We start from the raw sequence: 19829 nt of genomic DNA, 5'->3' as shown, positions 1-19829 counted from the left end.
ACAGACAGCCCAGAGGAAGGCACTGGGACCACATAACGTAGGTGTAAGTGGAGGCACCCTATTTCTAGTTATGTAACATTGGATAAGGCACACACCCTCTTTAAGCCTCAGTTTCTTAGCTTCCACCAAACTGGGACAATCATGGTGGCCATGTGACAGATGGCATGCCCCTCAACACTTGTAGTGTTACTTTTATCATTGTTCTTCCTCTTTTTATTGTTATTCTTATATTACCCCTGCCCTCAAGTAGCTTAGAGCCTATTTGTGAAGACAAATTGATACACCCACTGCCCTACACAAAGCAGAACCATTAAAAAGTTGCTGAATGATATTTACAAGCCAAGGCCAATGGTAACACAAAGACAAGGTGACTGGGCAAGGAAACCAACTTTTTAAAACATTGATCCATATCGTACATAGAATGGATATGTGTAGCTGAGCAGTGAATAGCCAGAGCCTCAGTATGAAAAGGGAAATAGGAAAGTCAGCATCTCCTTCAGCTGTTAAAGGACAGAAGCAAGTGACGTCTGTGTTGATAGCAAAGCTTTTCACATTACAGAGTACAGTTCTTGACGTTTTCATACATTGAAATTCCATTAGAACCCAGTGCTTTACGTGGCTTCGGATATAGTATGTCTGAGTCATGTCTCTTTCAATACAACTGCAATCAATAAAAAAGCCCAGTAAAATGTGGTTAGCCACAAGGACATCCCTCCCGACCGACCCCACCCCCGATCAGCACTGTGATTCATTCAGTCTACTGCTCCCTCCCCACCACCTGCCCCCATAGACTCTATTGAGAGAGGCTTACGCTTCTTCAAGTACAAAGAACAGAAAGGCCCACTCTTGTGCCGGTTGCCTGCCCCTTGTGTTGTCTGGCTTGCCCCACTCCTGACCCCTGGGAAGCCCCGTCCTGTCCTGTGCCTTGGGTGACTGTGGCCAGAGAGGAACTCTTCCCAGGGTCATGGGTGCACAGAAGAGATGTGTCCAGAGGATGTGGCCTGAGGCTCCAGAAGGCCCTACTGAGTAAAAAGTCGTGTCCTTTCTCTTACTGATAACAACTGGCTTCCTCCTGTATCGTCTGTAGAGTGAATCTTGAGGCCCACACAGGCCATCACCTCCTTGGTTTTAATTCCTTATGGATCTTGTAGGGTTTTTTCCTTCTTGCTCTTACGCACAAGTGACCTGAGGCGGCAGCAGGGGTTGTGAATGCACAGGGAGGCCAGAGGGGAGGGGATGAAAGGAGGGTGGGAGCCACACAGGTGTGCAAAGGGCAGAGACAGCTGTCGCCTGCTTGCTGTTTGGACTTGGCCGTTACCTGCTGGAGCAGCGCGTTCCCAGGCCGGCAAAGCAAGAAGGGTGTGTGCCAGCAGACTCGAGCTGTCATCCCGGAAGTCCTTGACCTTCCATCACCCACAGGGGAAGTCGGGCCTCCCCATCACCTTTAACTGTCAAAGCAAACCAAGAGAATGTGCTCCGTTTTCTTTATTCTTAGGAAAATGGTGCCCCTTTCTTTGTTTCCACTCAAAGTCGGCTTTGATATTTTTTCTCAAAGTTGCCACTTGGGAGGAGGTTTTATCTAAAAGTTCTGAGGTTAGATATTTGGAGAGGAAGATGAAGCCAGTGGAAAACAGTGTCCTTTTTGTGTTCTTAACCGAGGGAAGTTCAGTCCTGACCTCTGAATCAGTGAAGGCCAAAGTTTGTCACTGGCTGTGATATAATCTAATTTTACCACTTGCCACTACTTGCTTCTAGGTAATAGAGAGAAAGGTGGACCTAAATATGTCTAACTACACTGATTTTACTTACTGGGGGAACCAGTTACCCTTTGCTAAGGATCTGTATCTAGTTTCTTTTATTCACACTTGGTGTTTGGTCCATAACAACAATGACAACTGCAACAAGAATAATATTTATAATAAAAATATTGATTACTTACACCGATGTGGTGCTTACTCTACCCCAGGTACCCTCCTAAGCATTTACGGATATTGACTCATTTGATCCTGGTAGTAATGGATAGGCATTATTATTTTTTTCCATTTCACATAGGAGGAAACCAAGGCACAGAGATAGATTAAATCACTCTCAAGATCAATAGCTAATAAGTGGAAGAGCCAAGGTGCCCCACCTCCCGTATTTGTCGCTGTCGCTGTCACCATTACTCACTCCTGTGGATTGAAGTTTGAGCTGATCACGTGACACAGAAGGAGCACCGTGGTGTAATGGTTAAGGACATAACTCCAGAATGAAAACCGCTTAGGCCTGTTTGTTTGGGGAAAGGCAGTGCACTCTGAAAGTAGAGTCCACCTGGCGTAAAATATAGAAACCATTTATATATGAGAAACCGATGCGGTACGTATACACGCAGTGCTCCTTCGGGTCTAAACTGAGAAGAGCAGTCAACGTGCCAAGTTCTCGTCAGGTGACTTTCTTAAACGAACCCCTTTGATTAGCAAACAGTACAAATGTTGACAGAGTTGGAGGATTTTTAATATCTTTATTTGAATGGCACAAAGCAGTCAAATGTAGCTTGGCCCTGGGCTGCAGCCTATATGTATCTGGATGCCAGGAAGCAACTGTGCTCCGCCTGGGATGCCGAGCATTCCAGACCTGTTACCTTGTAAGTGTAATATTTACCAGATTTTCACTTCATCTGGAGATGAAGAGCAGAGCTGCTCTGAGTTGGGGAGCCTGCAGCTGCTGGGAAGGGAGCTCCATGTGCAGAGGCATCCCTGAATGACCAGGGAGCTGGGAAGATGAACAGAGGTCTGCCAGAAACAAGCCCTTTTGCTGGCAACTGGGAATCTAGGAAAAAATAACAGAAGCTATGATGTTGGGGTACCTGTCAAATTCACAGTGCTGAGTGCTTTTGCTTTCACAGTCCTAGTTTATCCTCACATCTCTAGGCGATAGATGCTGTCTTGTCCCCATTTTAGAGACGGGCAAAGTGCGGTTTAGAGAATTAACTGGATTGCCATATAGCTAGCTCTGTTCCAAGGCCTATCTTTACTTTTACATTAGTAAAGCTGGTTTAGAGCAAAGGGTGATGGTGGCCAAGTAGGGCTGAATCGTTCCCTGTAGCCTCTCTTGATTTTCATTTCCTCTGACCTTCCCAACCTCCTTGCCAGGAAGGTGTCCCGCACATTTTACAGATGAGGAAACTGAGGCCTAGAAAGGTTAAGAGATGTGCCCAGGTCCAGCTTTTACGTGGCAAAGCCAAAGCAGAATCTGGGTCTGCTGAGTCCCAAACCTTAAATCTCCTCGTGTTACCGCGCCAAGATTACAAACAAAACCCCATCCTAAAACTCTGGACAAGAGCAGCTCTCTGCGGTGTTCCTAAATTTTGAGAAGGGCCTGGAGGCCGAGTTCCAGACAGTCTGTACTGAACCCTGTATGTCAATAAACAGAGCTAGTAAATGACATATTGTTACTGTGTGTGTGTGTGTGTGTGTGTGTGTGTGTCCATGCACACACAGTGGAGCAGTCGTAGGCCGGAACAGGTGAGAATCATTTTCAAGTTGAAGAGATCAGCGGTTGCCAGATCAGCACATGTGTAATGAACCATACTTTACTTTCATCATCACTTCATCCAACGGGTAAATGGTGACAAGATCCCCAAGGTCAGGAAAAGGAGACGGTGAAAACTGCCTCTAGTTCTTTCTTCTCTTCCCAGATGGGGGCTGCCACCGGGACCCTCGACACAGCTGTCATTTTGCTCTTTTTCTTTTTTTGGCGGAGCGTTCGTGTGAAAATGAAGCCAGAGCATTGGAAGCAGCCCCCTGGCCGCACCCGAAGTGCTCAGGGCTGTCTTCCGATGAGGCTGGAGATATAAAAATGGAAGAGGCAGCTCGCCCGGAGGCACCTTGCAAGAGCCCTTATTCGCTACTGCTCCCTTTGCTTTGGGGGAGGATGCTTTGGTTGAATCTCACCCCAAAAGCAGTACTTTTAGCCGAAGGTGGAAAATTATAAAAGCAAAGGTGTGCAATGAAGCTCTCTGGTGAGTGTTGTCAGTGGAAGAACAGTCACCCCAGCATAGAGAAAGTTGCTCCAAGATCCGCATCCAGACTTGGGGCCGGGCCCCTGATTCCGAGGCGCCGGCTCTCGCGATACCAATGAGGGGACTAGTTTTAAGCCCTTGGTTTCACTTCTACATTGAAGTAGGTAGGCAGGTTTTTTTCTCTGCGGAAGTTCAGAGTTTTTCTCTACTGGCTTCACAGTGCCACTGTGTCCTGTGTTGGACATTTGGTCACAGGAACTGAATCCAAAGGATGATTTTCCATCATTTCAATTTCTTTTTTTTTGGGGGGGGGTATAAATACAACAGACCTTGGTTATGCTACTATTTTGTTGAGTGGGTTTTGTTCCATGAGTGGATTTTGTCTATACATTCCCTTTTCTGATACCGTTTTGGTATCACGGTTATACTGCCTGTGTAGTGAGTTGGGGTATCTCCCCATTTCTTTCTCTGGGATAGTTTGCATAGATTGGAATGATATGTTTCCTAAAAGTCTAGTGAGATTCCTTTGTATAACTGCCTGGGACTAGTATTTCTTTGTAGGACCTTACATAATGATATTATTTTTTAAATATTTATATGCATTTTCATCCTTCTAATTTCTTTTTTTTCCCATTTTTTTTAGTTTTTTTTAATTGAAGTATAGTTGATTTACAACGTTTTGTTAGTTTCTGGTGTACAGCAAAGTGATTCAGTTATACACATATATTCATTTTCATATTCTTTTCCATTATGGTCTATCATAGGATATTGAATTTAGTTCCCTGTGCTATACAGTAGGACCTTGTTGTTTATCCATTTCATGTATAATAGTTTGCGTCTACTAATCCCAAACTCCTAATCCAAACCTCTCCCACCCAAAAATACAGAACGCTTCACGAATTTGTGTGTCATCCTTGCACAGGGACCATTCTAATCTTCTCTGTATCATATTCCAATTTTAGTACATGTGGTGCCGAAGCAAGCACTCCCCATTCTTAATGGATGTACTATTTACATACAGCAAAATGCACAGCTCTTAAGTGTGCAGCTTGATGAGTTTTGACAAAAATATACCTTCGACACAATCTTGAAGCAGAAGAGAGTGGAGTAACTTGCCTGCAGTGAAACAGCCAGTGTTTAGGGAAAGGAGTCAGGATTAGGAAAAGGAGGATGAAAGTTCCCAACTTCTGCTCCCAATATAATGTTAAGATCGTCTTCAAATACCATCTCTAGTTTCCTCAGGAACACAGGTCTTGAACGGGCTTTGCTTTCCAAGGTCTGGTGCTATATGGAGCTATGATGTGCTCTTTCTCTTTTAATCCCTCATCTCAGTTTTGCAAATAAATATTTATGGGGGCGAGGAGGTTGTCAGATGACACAAGCCTACTGGAAATTGTTTATAGAGTCTTCTCAGAGATAACTGGGTTTTTTTTTTAACATCTTTATTGGAGTATAATTGCTTCACAATGGTGTATTAGTTTCTACTTTATAACAAAGTGAATCAGTTATACATATACATCTGTTCCCATATCCCTTCCCTCTTGCATCTCCCTTCCTCCCACCCTCCCTATCCCACCCCTCCAGGCGGTCACAAAGCACCGAGCTGATCTCCCTGTGCTATACGTCTGCTTCCCACTAGCTCTCTGTTTTACATTTGGTAGTGTATATATGTCCATGCCACTCTCTCACTTTGTCACAGCTTACCCTTCCCCCTCCCATAACTGGGTTTTTTAATCAAACACTGCATGTTTAGGAAAAGTCTCAGGAGAAATAAAATGCAAAAGGAAAGGCAATTCCCAATCAGGAGGAAAGAAAACTATGTGATAGAGCCTCAAACTTGGGGATTCTGCCCTGGGATATTACAGGAGAGCTGTGGAGCTGGATTTATGATCTAAACAGAGGGTTTAATGGGAAGCCTAGCAGCACAGATGCACCCACATTTAGACAGGATATCGAACTGCTGTTTTGTGGCTGTATAATCCTCCTAGGGTTTGTAAGTGATCTTTTAGGAAAGTTGAAACTGCAAGGTGGGAAAGCATGTGCCTTTTTAAAAAAGTGTATCATCTACTGTAAATATGAATCTACATTAAGAAAAACACAAGAACATTTTGAAATGCAGTAACAAGATTGCTCTTTTGCCCTTCAGAGGTCCCTTTTCTGTTTGATGGGAAAGCAGGTGACATGGGGGTGGGGAGGGAGTCACAGGCTTTCAGTGTCACACAGGCTCCTATTGGCTTTAGAGGAGGTAGGAATTCTTAGTAAGAAGTGGCAACCCTTGCATACACCGTTTATCCCTTTAACCATGATGTCTGGGAGTTTTTTACCAAAGAATTTTAACACAGCTACCTGTCAGAGGATTCGCCCGATTTGGTGATATGTGCTATGAGTCAGGTTTCAAGGAGTTAGAAGTCGCAACAAGATTAACCACAAACTTCTGAAGAACTTTCCATGAAACACATTTGCAAGTAAGAAATGTTGCCTTTGGATTTCCCAACCTAAAAAGGTAGAGCATAAACACACACTGACCAAGAAGTACCACATTCTGGTGCCTCCCAAAAATTGTGAAATGGCACAAGAATGCCTTTCCTCCACCCTTTCCTTCAGTCATGCATGGTGATTTTGTGGTGGGGTGACAGTTCTGTAGAGATGAGATATAGGGAAAGTTTATTTAAGGTTTATTTAAATAATATAAAGTAATTCACAGGGGTTTTCCCCCCTCTTCCTCGAGAACATCTTGATTCATTTTCAAAAAAAAGGAAAAAAAAAGGAATTATGTAGCATAAGCGTTTTGAATGCATTGGGTATGTGTCTTATTTTTAGTGAGAGTGTATTGTCATTTATTATCTTATAGGGTTAGAAGTTATCATCTTTTTGACGTAGATAATTTAAATTGCTATGTATGTTGGAATAGAGTCAGGATAACTTGACATGGAAAAGGCATTAGCAGGTGTGTGGTCTATTTGCCAAGCTGAGAAAAGTAAGTACGTTAAATACTCTACTATGTGTTATAAACAAGACTGTGTATAAATGGGTTCATCTTACCTTATGAAGTGAAGTGCTAAAAGTAGTCCATTGTATTGATAAGTCACTTTCACTCTGGCACCGCCACTTACTGGTTATGTGACCTTAGATAAATTATGTAATCCTCCTAAGCCTTAGTCTCCTCGTCTGCAAAATGGGAATGAAAAGAGTGTCTACCTTGTCGAGTCTTTGTGAGGCTTAGATGAGATAATGCAGGTAGGACTCTGAGCTGCTGCTGTTATTATTGGCATATTACATATTGCGAGGCAGACTTTCCAGGCAGTGAATTTACCATGCATTTGCTTCACCTTATTCTTCCTTAAGCTCGGGGCCGTGGACAGTCCTTCACATACCTAGGGTCTGGCCACAAAGGGAGAGAAGGCAAAACTCAAATCTGTTGGTTAAAACTCAGCTTGGAGGATGACCTGTAGGGGGTTCAGGGAAGCCAGGGAAACAGATGAGGGTTGGCTACAGGTGCTTCGGAGGCTGCCCATGTGCATGTTGAGGTCCTGGGCAGGTATGGCTCATAGGACTGATGACACCGTGATCTCACAGCCCCCCGAGAGTGGCTCAAATTCTGTGCACTGTAACCTGAATGGACCCTTCTTAAGTCTGAGGCAATGTGATGAGTGGGAAGAACACCTGTTGGGAGTCAGGATTTGGGTCTGATAATCCACTTACCGGTGTTTTCTGATCACTAACTCTGAGCCTTGGTGTCCTTATCTTGCAAAGTCGGAGATCAACCTCAAAAGTTGTTTCTGGGGGATTAGATGAGCTTGTGTCAGCAAATGCTTGTTGTCTTTGAGTGACCTCTGGGGAAGTGTGGCTAGTACATTCTTCTTCAGTGACAGTGTCAGAATGGCTATCATCAAAAAGACAGCAAATAACAAGTGTAGACAAGGATGTGGAGAAAAGGGAACCCTTGTGCACTGTTGGTGGGAGTGTAAATTGGTGCAGTCAGTATAGAAAACAGTATGGAGATTCCTCAAAAAATTAAAAATAAAACTATTGTATAATCCAGCAACTTCACTTCTGGGTATTCAGCTGAAGAAAACAAAAACATTAATTTGAAAAAATAGATGCACCCCTGTGTTTATTGCAACATTATTCACAATAGCCAAGATAAGGAGGCAACCTAGTTGTTTATTGACAGATGAACAGAAAAAGATGATGTGGTATATATACAATGGAATGTTACTCAGACACCAAAAGAATGAAATCTTGCCATTTGTGACAACATGGATGGACCTAGAGTGTATTATGCTAAGTGAAATAAGTCAGACAGACAAAGACAAATACCATATAATTTCACTAAAAAACAAAACCAATGAGCAAACAACAAAACAGAAACTGACTCATAGATTCAGAGAACAAACAGATGGTTGCCATAGGGGAGAAGGGTGGGGAGATAAGTGAAATAGGTGAGGAAGACCAAGAGGTACAGACTACCAGTTTTAAAATAAATAAGTCATGGGATATTAATTTACAGCATAGGGAATATTGTCAATTATATTATAACTTTGTGTGGTGACAGGTGGTAATGAGACATCATGGTGATTATTTTGCAATGTATAAAAATGTTGAATCACTACGTTGTGCACCTGCAACTAATATAAAATTGTAGGTCAATTATACTTCAATTTAAAAAGATATTAAAAAAGAATAAGTGTAAATACAGTCATGCCACCTTGCATGTATGAATCCCTTTGCATTTAACAAAGCCCGTTCACATACATCATCATATTTGAGCCTGACCAGAGCCCTGTCAAGTGGTCACCAGCTCCCAAGGCAGAGAGAGGTTCAAGACAACACAGCTTCAGAGGTAAATGGGAATTCTTACCAAGAAGTGATAGTCCTGTGTGTAAACTCTTCATCCCTTTAACCATGAGGTTTGGGAGTTTTTTACAGAAGGGTTCTAGCACAACCACATGTCAGGACAAAGACCAGTCTCCTCACTTAGCTGCAACAGACAATATTGGATCAAGAGCTAGAAAATCACACACAAAACGTATGCTTGACTTATAAGGAACCAAGGAGAAGAAGCAGACCAGCCACTTCTCTGTTCTAGCTGCACGCACAAGTGACTTGCCTGCTCTAACCCTCAGTTTGTTCATGTGTACAACAGGTGGTGGGCGGTGGGAATTATCTAGCTCATAGCAGATGCTGTCAATAAGACAGCAATTGTACAAGAGCGTATACATGAGATGCCATTAAGGTTAAAAATGAGATTGGGCTTCCCTGGTGGCGCAGTGGTTGAGAGTCCGCCTGCCAATGCAGAGGACACGGGTTCGTGCCCCGGTCCGGGAAGATCCCACATGCCGCAGAGCGGCTGGGCCCGTGAGCCACGGCCACTGAGCCTGCGCGCCTGGAGCCTGTGCTCCACAATGGGAGAGACCACAGCAGTGAGAGGCCCGCGTACCGCAAAAAACAAAAAACAACAACAACAAAAATGAGATTATATCCAAGAAAGCATGTTGTAAATTGCCTGTAAATCTGGGTACCTTTAATAGTAAAATCACTTGAAGTTTCCTTTTACACCTGGTTTTATGTGAGTGAGCCAATGGGTCTACAAATCTAGTGACCCCAGAGTGGTTTTCTAAGACGTGTCCTGTTGAATTGGGCTCACGTGTGCCCATAGGTTCCTGATATTGATAGTTATAAACTGAGGAGCAGAGGCGGAGCCAAGGACTGTGCTGGCTGGTTTGACTCTGTAAAGGCAGAGAAAGCGTCTCCCATCCACAGAGTTTCAGTTACTGCTGCAGTTTTGACGTATGTGACCTTTTCTTCATTCCTGGTTAGGAAAGTCTTCCTGGAATAGGACTCTGAGAGTAGGTGCAGGCTTTTTTTTTTTGGGGGGGGGGTGGAGCGGTGGAGGGCAGGAATGTGTAGCAATTTTATTTTATTTTTTAAAATTTAATGTTTATTTTAGATTGGAGTAGAGTTGATTTACCATGTTGTGTTAGTTTCAGGTGTCCAGCAAAGTGATCCAGTTATAGTATATATACACATATCCATTCTTTTTCAGATTCTTTTCCCATATAGGTTATTACAGAATATTGAGTAGATTTTCCTGTGCTCTACAGTAGGTCCTTGTTGAGGATCTATTTTATATATAGTTAGTGTGCATATGTTAATCCCGAACTCCTAATTTATCCCTCTCTGACCACCTTTCCCCTTTGATAACCACAAGTTTGTGTTCAAAGTCTGTGAGTCTGTTTCTGTTTTGTAAATAAGTTCATTTGTATCATTTTTTTTAGATTCCACATATAAGGGATATCATATGATGTTTGTCTTTGTCTGGTTTCCTTCACTTAGTATGATAATCTCTAGGTCTATTCATGTTGCTGAAAATGGCATTCTCTTAAAGGCAGAGAAAATTCCTGCCATCCACAGGGTTTCAGGTACCCCTGCTGTTTGGACATATGTGACCTTTTCTTTGTTCCTGGTTAGGAGAGTCTTCCTGGCATGGGGCTCTGAGAGTAGGGTGCAGCCTTTCGTCTTTTACTCTCAGTGGTCTGTTAATAATATAAGCTTACATTTCTTGAGCACTCACTGTGTTCATAGTCATTGCCTTAGTTAACCCTTAGAGCAATTCTTAGAGGCAAGAGTTGGTATTATCACACATTAAAGGTAAATGAATCTGAGTCCTTGCTCTCATGCTGTCATCTGTCAGGTAAACATCTAAAGACAGAGCTATCATACACAATAGGCTAATTGTTGTCCGGCCCAAAGAAGGGAGAGATTGCTTCTGCTCTGGAAGAGCTGGAAATTCTTCTGATAAGAGGGGAAACTGGGCTGGACCTTCAAGAATGAGTAGAATTTGCCAAATGTAAAGAAGCAGTTTCTAGGTGAAGGATTCACGTGGCATGGGCGTGGTGGTATGTCAGCACTTGGCATGTTTGGAGATTGGAAGTCATATGGTGCATTTCGGGCTTCGGGCAGAGTCCACTGTGGTGGGTGTCGGGGGGAGGGGACATGGCAGCAGAGATGGTGAGGTGCCCGTGAAGCTAGAAATGTAAGTTGGTGTCACAGGGGGCAAAGCAAGATACGTCTTGAAGTTGTCTCTTTATTTGAAAATTGTCCAAGACTTTTCACAGGTTAGAGTTTATGAGAGAGAAAAGGATGGCTGAGAATAAAAGTGGGCTTGCTTTGTACCACGGTGTCTGTGTTGCTAGAAAGGGCAGGCCAAGCTTATTAATCTTGAATCCCCGTAACCTCAAGAGTAGCCAGTGACTCTCCCAGCCTTAGAGTCTAGTCCAAGCCCAATATCCTTTTAGACATGAGGAAACTGAGTCCTGGAGAGGTCGCTGATGCCCCATAGTGAGAAGTACCAAGAGATTGTACCACCCTGCCCTCTTCAGGCTGGATCTGACAAGCCCCTCCCATATTGTGCATTTTATTTTATTTTTTATTTTTTGCCTTTTAGTCTTCTAATTTTTTTTATTATAGTTGCTTTACAAGGTTGTATTAGTTTGTGCTGTATAGCAAAGTGAATCAGTTACACAGATACATATAACTACTCCTTTTGCAAATCAAAACTACAGTGAGATATCACCTCATGCTGGTCAGAATGGCCATGATCAAAAAATCTACAAACAATAAATGCTGGAGAGGATGTGGAGAAAAGGGAACCCTCCTACACTGTTGGTGGGAATGTAAGTTGGTGCAGCCACTATAGAGAACAGTATGGAGGTTCCTTAAAAAACTAAAAATAGAGCTACCATATGACCCAGCAATCCCACTCCTGGGCATATATCCAGAGATAACCATAATTCAAAAGGATGCATGCACCCCGATGTTCATTGCAGCACTATTTACAGTAGCCAGGACGTGGAAGCAACCTAAATGTCCATCAACAGAGGAATGGATAAAGAAGATGTGGTACATATATACAATGGAATATTACTCAGCCATAAAAAGGAACGAAATAATGCCATTGGCAGAGACATGGATGGACCTAAAGCTTGTCATACAGAGTGAAGTAAGTCAGAAAGAGAAAGACAAACATCGTATATTATCACTTATATGTGGAATCTAGAAAAGTGGTACAGATGAACTTATTTGCAATGCAGAAATAGATCCATATTGTACCTTTTAAATCCCTCCACCGTCCAAATGGCCGCCACCCGAGACCTGTTGTCACCTGCACTCTTTGCTTCCCTTCATTCACACTAGACTTGTGAGAAAAGCTGGTTTGATTGCAGGCTGGGGAAATAGGACTGACTCTGTGTTGTCTCTCTCTATATTAGACTCGTAAAATGCTTTTAGGATTCTTGGATCCTTCTCTGGGATATGTTATGTTGCTGAACACGCTGCGAAGTTCGTGTGTCTGTATGTGCACCACCAACCCCCATCATTCTCCCCATCAGTGTTACCCTTCATGGAAACAAAGCAGCCTGGGAGACCCACCAGGAGCAAGACCATGTTTCTGTCCTCTGCAAGATTAGAAGCTGTAGTTAGAGGATCCCAGGCGCCCACAGAGCCATGAACATGAGCTTAGATGTGTGTATGATTATAGTAGAGCTATGGAGAACACATATTTGTCTCTGAGGGCCCCTCAGCTTCCTTCTTACAATGAACAAGGAGTAATTAATGTATAATCCATTGGTTTCAAAAAAAAGAAGGAAGCAAAGGGATCAGCTGGTGTTTGTAAAAGTCCATCTGTGTTTGGGCTGCACTGATTGCCTGTTCAAGGCAGAATGACTTCTGTGAAGCCATCTTGAGGGAGGAGAGGTTACAGCTGATCCCCTACATCCAGAGGGAAAATTTTAAAAGTGCAGTAAACTTCTGGGCAATTGTGGACTCACTTTATACACCAAAAAGTGATTTTGTCATTGAGGCTGAGGGTCAAAAAACATCTCTGAGTCTTTCTTCTTCTTTTTTATTTTTTTAATTGCTTTTGTAATTTTTATTTTTGGCTGAGCCGCACGGCTTGTGGGATCTTAGTTCCCCGGCCAGGGATCGAACCCATGCCCCTTGCAGTGGAAACATGGAGTCCTAACCACTTGACCGCCAGGGAAGTCCCTCTGAGTCTTTCTTATGCCCACTGCTGTGGCTGCCTGTGGTCCAGTCTCCCCCTTACCCACCGTGGAAGAAAGAGATGGCCTGAAGACATCTTAATCTCCCGCTGAAACATGGGGGAATCTGCTCCCTCCTTCTCTCTTGAATCTCTCTTGGCGTCATTCCCAAAGTACCAGTTCCAGGGAAGATCACTGAATGTCGTGATTCCCAAGGTAGCTGCCTGAGCATAAATCACTTCTCCATCTTGGTCCCTTCTAAGTGCCGTCCCTCTCAGGCTGCTGGGCATTTACAGGAAGATGCTTCTGTCCTTGGCACTAGAATAGCTATTCACAATAACAATGAAAACCGCTCTCACCAGAGCATCAGAGCCAGTGGAAAGACAGTGTTTATTTTAGCGTTGCTGTATCTCTTCAAGTCGGAATACCACGAAGATCTCAGAATTGGTCTTCCCAGTCTTCACCTGAGGATGCCCAGTCTAAGAGATTGTGCTGCTTGCTCTGTCAGCTGCTTTATATCTTACAGGAAGGGTAGGTCCCGAGCCTGGTGTCAGAGGTTTGCACTAAGAAGTCCCCAGACTCATTTAAATAAAACCATTTGGCTTCTGAACTATGGTTTCCTCAACAGTAGAATGGAGATAACACTACCTAGGAGTTACCAGGCTCAAATGAAGTAATGTATGTGAAAGTACATTGTGAGGCATTAAAATCCTAGGAAGATGTCAGGCCTTGTGATTTACACTGGTCCTCATCATATGATTTAGCTGTTTGAGCAAATAATTAATCTTCTTTTCCTTTGTGATAGTTATTGAGCACTTACTATGTACTAGGAGGCCTTGGGGAGAGAGAAGATGAATGATTCAGCCCCTGTACTTGTGAGACTTACAAAGGCTTCTCTCTCCAATATAGAGCCAGTGTTCCCAGGGTCGCTCCTACAAGTGTCAGTCCAATGGGTGGCCTGGTCAGGAGGGTCTAAAAAGGAGCTCTCTGATGGGTGAAATAGATGTGCGCAGATCTCTTCCTGGCACTCAGGGATCTCCAGTCCAGTGGTATAGCCAGGCAGCCACAGGACTTGCTCTCTGCTAAGGAGAATTCTTGGGGTGTCTAAGACCCCTTGAAGGAATTGAGAGGAGTTACCGAGTTTCCCTTGTCAAACCTCCTCTGGCAGCAACTGTCCTCAGGACCATGTCTCATGGGTGCTCTGTTGTACAGTGTTCTTCATTGGTAACCTTCCTTACCTTGCACACACAAAAGCTCAGTTAATTTATTCAGATGAGATTATGGAACTGACTATTTTCCCACTTTTCTGACATGGGGAAATCTTTCTGATGTGTTGTCTGGGCTTTAAAAACAGTCTAATGAAACCAATGTAATATGACAAGAAATGGAATATGGTGTGTCAAGCACATAACAGATGCACCCCAACCTGGTGAAAGTTATTCCCCTGATTTTAGGGTGTACCTGCAGTATCCCCCGAGTACATGCAGGTAAACCCCACACTGATGTTGTAGAAAGGTCCCATCTCTCTACCTTAGCTTGCTGCTTTTTAAATTCTGGTTATGCATGTGTGTATATATCACTATGGTGCCCTGGGAGTTCTATTTGCTTTCACCCTAACATATTTAAGAAGTACTGGATTATTCAAAGAGCTCTTCTTTAAAGGGGACTTAGTAAATGCTTTTTAAGAAGGGTAGGAGAGCCATTGGCTTGTAACTAAATAAAGGCATTTGTCCTGTGCCATCTACACAACCACCGGTGAGAAAAGAGAGTGGGGAAAGCTTCAGAAAGCACCTGAATTTTGACCCCTGCCACTAAGGCTTCTGAAGCCTTCAAAAGATAATAGAGAGAGAGAGAGAGAGAGAGAGAGCTGTAAGACAGAGCTGAAGCTTCCCCAAAGAAGAGAAACTCTTTTTTTTTTTCCTTAAGAATTCTCCTTCCATTTTCAAAAATGACAGTGCCTTCTTCCTTTGCTGGGGTGTAAAGTAACTTGGGACCAGTTGGACTCACTCTTTGGATGTCCTGGCTGCTACTATTTAGTCAGTTTTCTCTCCCAGTGGCCCTAAGAGCAGAGGAAAATTTGTACATGTTGTACACCAAAGTCATGAGACTGAAACTAAAGGGTAGGGCTTGCTCTCAGATAATTAAATAAAAATAAGATACACTCAAACATTTCAAAGTACTTAGCTGTGGTCTAGTTTTGCCGTGGAGATTCTTACTTTAAAGACTGTTTTTTCTCCTCTCACAAGTGGTGTCCCGACCTTGAACAGAAAGCTGCTTAGCACCCAAATAAACATGAATTCTTAAAACAAGCGTAACACCTGTGGCTCCATTCCAGAACTCGGTCATGCCACAGTTCATCTGGATTCCTATAATTCCTGTATGTTCCCATATCTTAATTGCCCATAGCTGTGTTGCCAGTACAAACAGGATGGAGGAAGAGTCCACACCCTTAATGAATACATCTACTAACCCTAAGAAAGCACCATCTTTTGAAACTCTAGTATTCTTTTTAAGGTACTGAATGACCATCTACTGAAATGCTAATAAAGATATCTGATAACTAAAAATTCCTTTCAAGCAATTCTTACTCCCTACCATCTTTCTAGCTGAGGTTCAGGACTGGCATTCAGCATAAACAACATTTCTGATTTTCAGACTCTGCCCTCTGCAATGTTATTTAAGAAATGAATGCTCAGGTTCACCAAATCAGACATCAAATCCATCACAGCATATTTGAAAAGAGGAGTCAAATCAAATAAATACATATTGGATTGGGGTATATTGTAAAATTTGCACACAAAAAAGCCTCAGGGTATAAAACATAAGATAATGACATCTGTAAAACAGGCTGTGTGGAAAAGACCCAAGACTTCTCATTTATTATGCATTCAAAACACATAGAAAATATGATACGAGTACAAAGGTTAAAAAGAGAGAGAGAATGTGTGTGTGTGTGGTGGGTAGTCGGGAGGGAGAGAGAGACTGAGAATGAATGAGAATCATTCACAGTTGGGATGTATTAATACAAGTATAAGTTCCACAAGAAGGAAGGTGATAGTTCTACTCTATCCTGCCTTGAGAATTATGTTCAGATTTAAGGGTCTGATTTTAAAATTGGAGCCAAGAGGAGACCATCCATGAAGGGAAAAGGCTCTCACGAAAAATAAGAAAAGGAAATAAGAATGTTTGCTTAGAAAAGAAAGGAGATGGGGGTAGGGAGACATGAGATTTGGCTTCACAATTTCTGAGTAGGGTCAGTTTGAAAGGGGGTAAATCATCTTATGTGACAGAAACAGACCCAGTAGGCAGACCTTGTAGGTAAGCAGATCTCAGCCCAAGATAGGGAAGAACTCTGTACAGTCGGAGCTGTCAGAGACTGCAGTAGGTCAATCTGCCTAAGTTTGAGTTCTCCATCACTGAAGGAGTTCTGGGAGAGACTGTCTTGTCTTGTCTTATAGAGAAAACTGCAGTAAGAGGAATTCGATACCAGTAACACTGAGAGAGCACATAATAGGTGCCAGGCAAACCCTTTATGTGTTCTCATTTCTAAGTGCAATGAAGGGTTTCAGAGAGAATGAACGTTAGCTGTATTTGCTTTCCTTTTCAAACTAGATAATCCAGACCATCTCTTCCTCTTCACCTTTACTCACTCCCAAGTCATGAATTTAATACATTAGCAATAATAGCCTGTCCCACTTGGTGAAGTTGGTAAATAGCTTGCAATTCTAGCAGGGTGTGCCCTGTTGTTTATTAGTTGAGCTTCAGGGCAGAGCAGGAAAGCAGCACAGTGCCTCAAAGTAATTAGGCGATTGCCTGACAAAGAAGTTAGGCCACAAGCAAGAAGTTTACAGACAACACAGAGACGAGCTCCCGGTACAAGACACGCAATAACCATTACGTGCATCACTGCTATAATTTTAGAAAGCTTAGAGAAAGATTTTCAGGCTAATAAGGAGCCACTACACCCATTAAGCATGTCAGACAGTCCACACCAATCATCATGGAGCTGCAGGGAACATGCAGTAGTTTCTGGAAAGGGGAATGTTGAAATTTGTCTGTTCTGGGCTGAGAAGGCTCTCTGCAGTGGTGAGCAAGAATGTCCGAGAGGGTACATTTTCATCTTTACTTTGGCAATGTTTGGTGTAAGTCTGGCAAGATTTTACTCGTTTCTCAATCTGTAGAAAGAGATTAAAAATAAAGGGTGCTTCTCATCCATTAAGAGATTAAGGGCGAGATCCTACATTTCCAAGTTTAACTTGTTAGTGGAATCGATGCATATTGCCTTCTTTCTGTTGACCTTGTTGGGAGCCATTGCTGGGTTCTAGAATAGCTGTGTGGATAAATATGTCATGAGGTCATTGGCCTCTTTAAAGGCCATTAGTGGACCAAAATCATGGCGATTTTGCCCCTTCCCCCTTTTTTTAACATGTAAAAAATTTTTATTTATTTATTTTTGGCTGTGTTGGGTCTTTGTTGCTGCGTGTGGGCTTTCTCTAGTTGTGGCGAGCAGGGGCTACTCTTCCTTGTGGTGCGCAGGCTCTAGGTGCGCAGGCTTCAGTAGTTGTGGCTCATGGGCTCAGTAGTTGTGGCTCAAAGGCTCAGTAGTTGTGGCTCGTGGGCTCTAGAGCACAGGCTCAGCATTTGTGGTGCACAGTCTTAGTTGCGCCGTGGCATGTGGGATCTTCCCAGACCAGGGCTTGAACCCATGTCCCCTGCATTGACAGGTGGATTCTTAACCACTGCACCACCAGGGAAGCCCCCCCCAAGCTTTTCTTTAGAGAAAAAGAAGCACCGATTGAAGAGAAGTAAGAAAAGAGAGAAAGAAAATGGAGCAAAGGAAGGAGAGAAAATAAGGAGAGAGAGAGGAAAAAAAGAAACCAAGAGAGTTGTATGGGCTTTAAAGAATGAGACAATGGCAGAGAAGAGTGGCTTCAATCACCTAGTCCAACCAAGAGGACAGCCTCCCACTGTGACATCATTCCAAAGGAACATGTCCCATTCGTGGTCCACCTGCCCACAAAAGTGGGTCCAGGTGCCCTCTCCATACACAGTCCTGAGCACGATGAGAAACATAGAAGAATCAAAACAAAATAAGTGTCTCCACATAAGTGGGGTTTTTATGAAGGTGATGGAAACTTTGGAGTAGACACTAGAAACACCATGTCTGTCATAGTTCAAGAAAACCAACCACTGTGGGCCAGCATCACTGTGATTTTACTTTTTTTTTTGGTTTTGTGTAAGAAGGGGCCAAAACGGTCCCGCTGACAGTGTGCATAGACTCAAATAGCAGTTAGATGAAGGCCAAGTCACATAAGCGGATGCTGACACAGTGACTCCAAACTGCCAGCAGCCCATTAGGTCTGTCCCCTGCTCGGAGACACCCACTTTCCATCACAGATGCTCCGGTGCTGGGTTACATTTAATAGGAGGGATGGCCGGGGAGAACATCAGAAAACACTGGTGATGCGCTGTTTATTCCTCAGTCACTTTGTGTTAAATTGCTGTGACTTGAATGTCAGCAGTGTTTGGGATGTGGTAGTGAAATCAAATCTATCTCCCGTGTGCCAAGACAAATTTGAGAAAACCCCCAAACACAATTGTCTTGGTTTCTTGCTGGCTGTGTCCGCACACATACAAATAGCAGCTCATTTCTTGCCCTCCCATCATGTGGCGGGTTGCTTGTCTTGCTGCTCTCTGAGGAATGTCTAATGAACCCCAAACTACTTCCCTCAAAGCTGGGGATGTCAGGAATGAGGGGCCACTACACCCGTTAAGCACTGTCAAAAGTCCACGCCAATTACTGCAGAGCTGTAGGAAAAGTGCAGTCTCTTCTGGAAAGGGGAATGAAGAGTCTGTTCTGTTTGTCTGAAGAGCTTGGGGATGAGAGCCAGTGGATGCTACTGAGGATAGAGGCACCAGGCACATCTTGTATGGTCATCCAAATGATCCTGGGCAGTCCTAGTATTAGCACAGTGCCTCTTGGCGGGGAACTTCCACATGAACAAGCTCCAGATCTCCAAACCAGAGCCATTTTTTTTAAGGAGTATCAGTGAAAATACTGGGCCTTGCATTAAAGTTTCTGGAGCTTTCCTGCAAGGTCAAACAGATCTCTAGTTATGCAGGAGCTACTTCTTTGTGCCCGTTTTTGCAACAGTGCTCCAGTGAAGGTGTTGGTCTTTCTGCCTGGGGTGGGATTCATGTCTTCGACTCAGGGGACTCTTTTGCACGGAAGGCAGGATATTGTGGTGAAAAGCCAGAGATTTTGATTGACAGGCCAGCTTCACCTTGCCCTTAGCCAGGAGTTATTTCACTCTCCTTGCTCTTGATTTCTGAATCTGTGAAATGGGGATGAAAAACAGCTTCTTAGCAGACAGGAAGCATATAAACCTATTAGAAAATGGGAGGGGATTGTGAAGTAAATTCTGAGGCTGCAGTGAGACCAGGCCATTCTTTTTTAGGGTGGGGATGGTGGGATAGACATATTTTTTTATTCATCCCTAACCAGTTCTTAACACTGAAGGGAAGGGAAGCCTGGCCAAGTTCATTATGGTTAGACATTGTCTAGGGCAGATGTTATCAAATCTGGAAGTAAAACAGAATCACCTGGGATTCACACAGTAGGTCTGGGATAGAGACAGGTGATAATCATATTCATAAGCCTCCCATGTGACTCTAAAGCAGGTGGTGAGGGACAGTCATCTAATGTAAAATTTAGGGGAGAAAAAATACTTTTTGGAGGCTCCATCCGTGGAGAATATCAAAATGAGAATGATGAAATGGCAGAGCTGCAA

The 19829-nt window shown here is 43.3% G+C and overlaps 1 protein-coding gene and 1 non-coding gene across 4 annotated transcripts in view; one reads left to right on the top strand and one right to left on the bottom strand.

Annotated features, from left to right (window-relative positions):
• Window positions 1–19829, top strand: part of TGFB2 (transforming growth factor beta 2) — an 82882-nt gene that overhangs the window by 26271 nt on the left and 36782 nt on the right. The window lies entirely within an intron of this gene.
• LOC132484713 (U6 spliceosomal RNA) lies at window positions 4878–4986 on the bottom strand. The gene has a single exon (XR_009531273.1). It is a non-coding gene; the product is annotated as a U6 spliceosomal RNA (small nuclear RNA).

Source organism: Mesoplodon densirostris, chromosome 2 (assembly GCF_025265405.1).
Source record: "Mesoplodon densirostris isolate mMesDen1 chromosome 2, mMesDen1 primary haplotype, whole genome shotgun sequence".
In the NCBI taxonomy this organism is placed as follows: Eukaryota; Metazoa; Chordata; class Mammalia; order Artiodactyla; family Ziphiidae; genus Mesoplodon; species Mesoplodon densirostris.
This window is presented reverse-complemented; position numbering and strand designations above follow the sequence as displayed.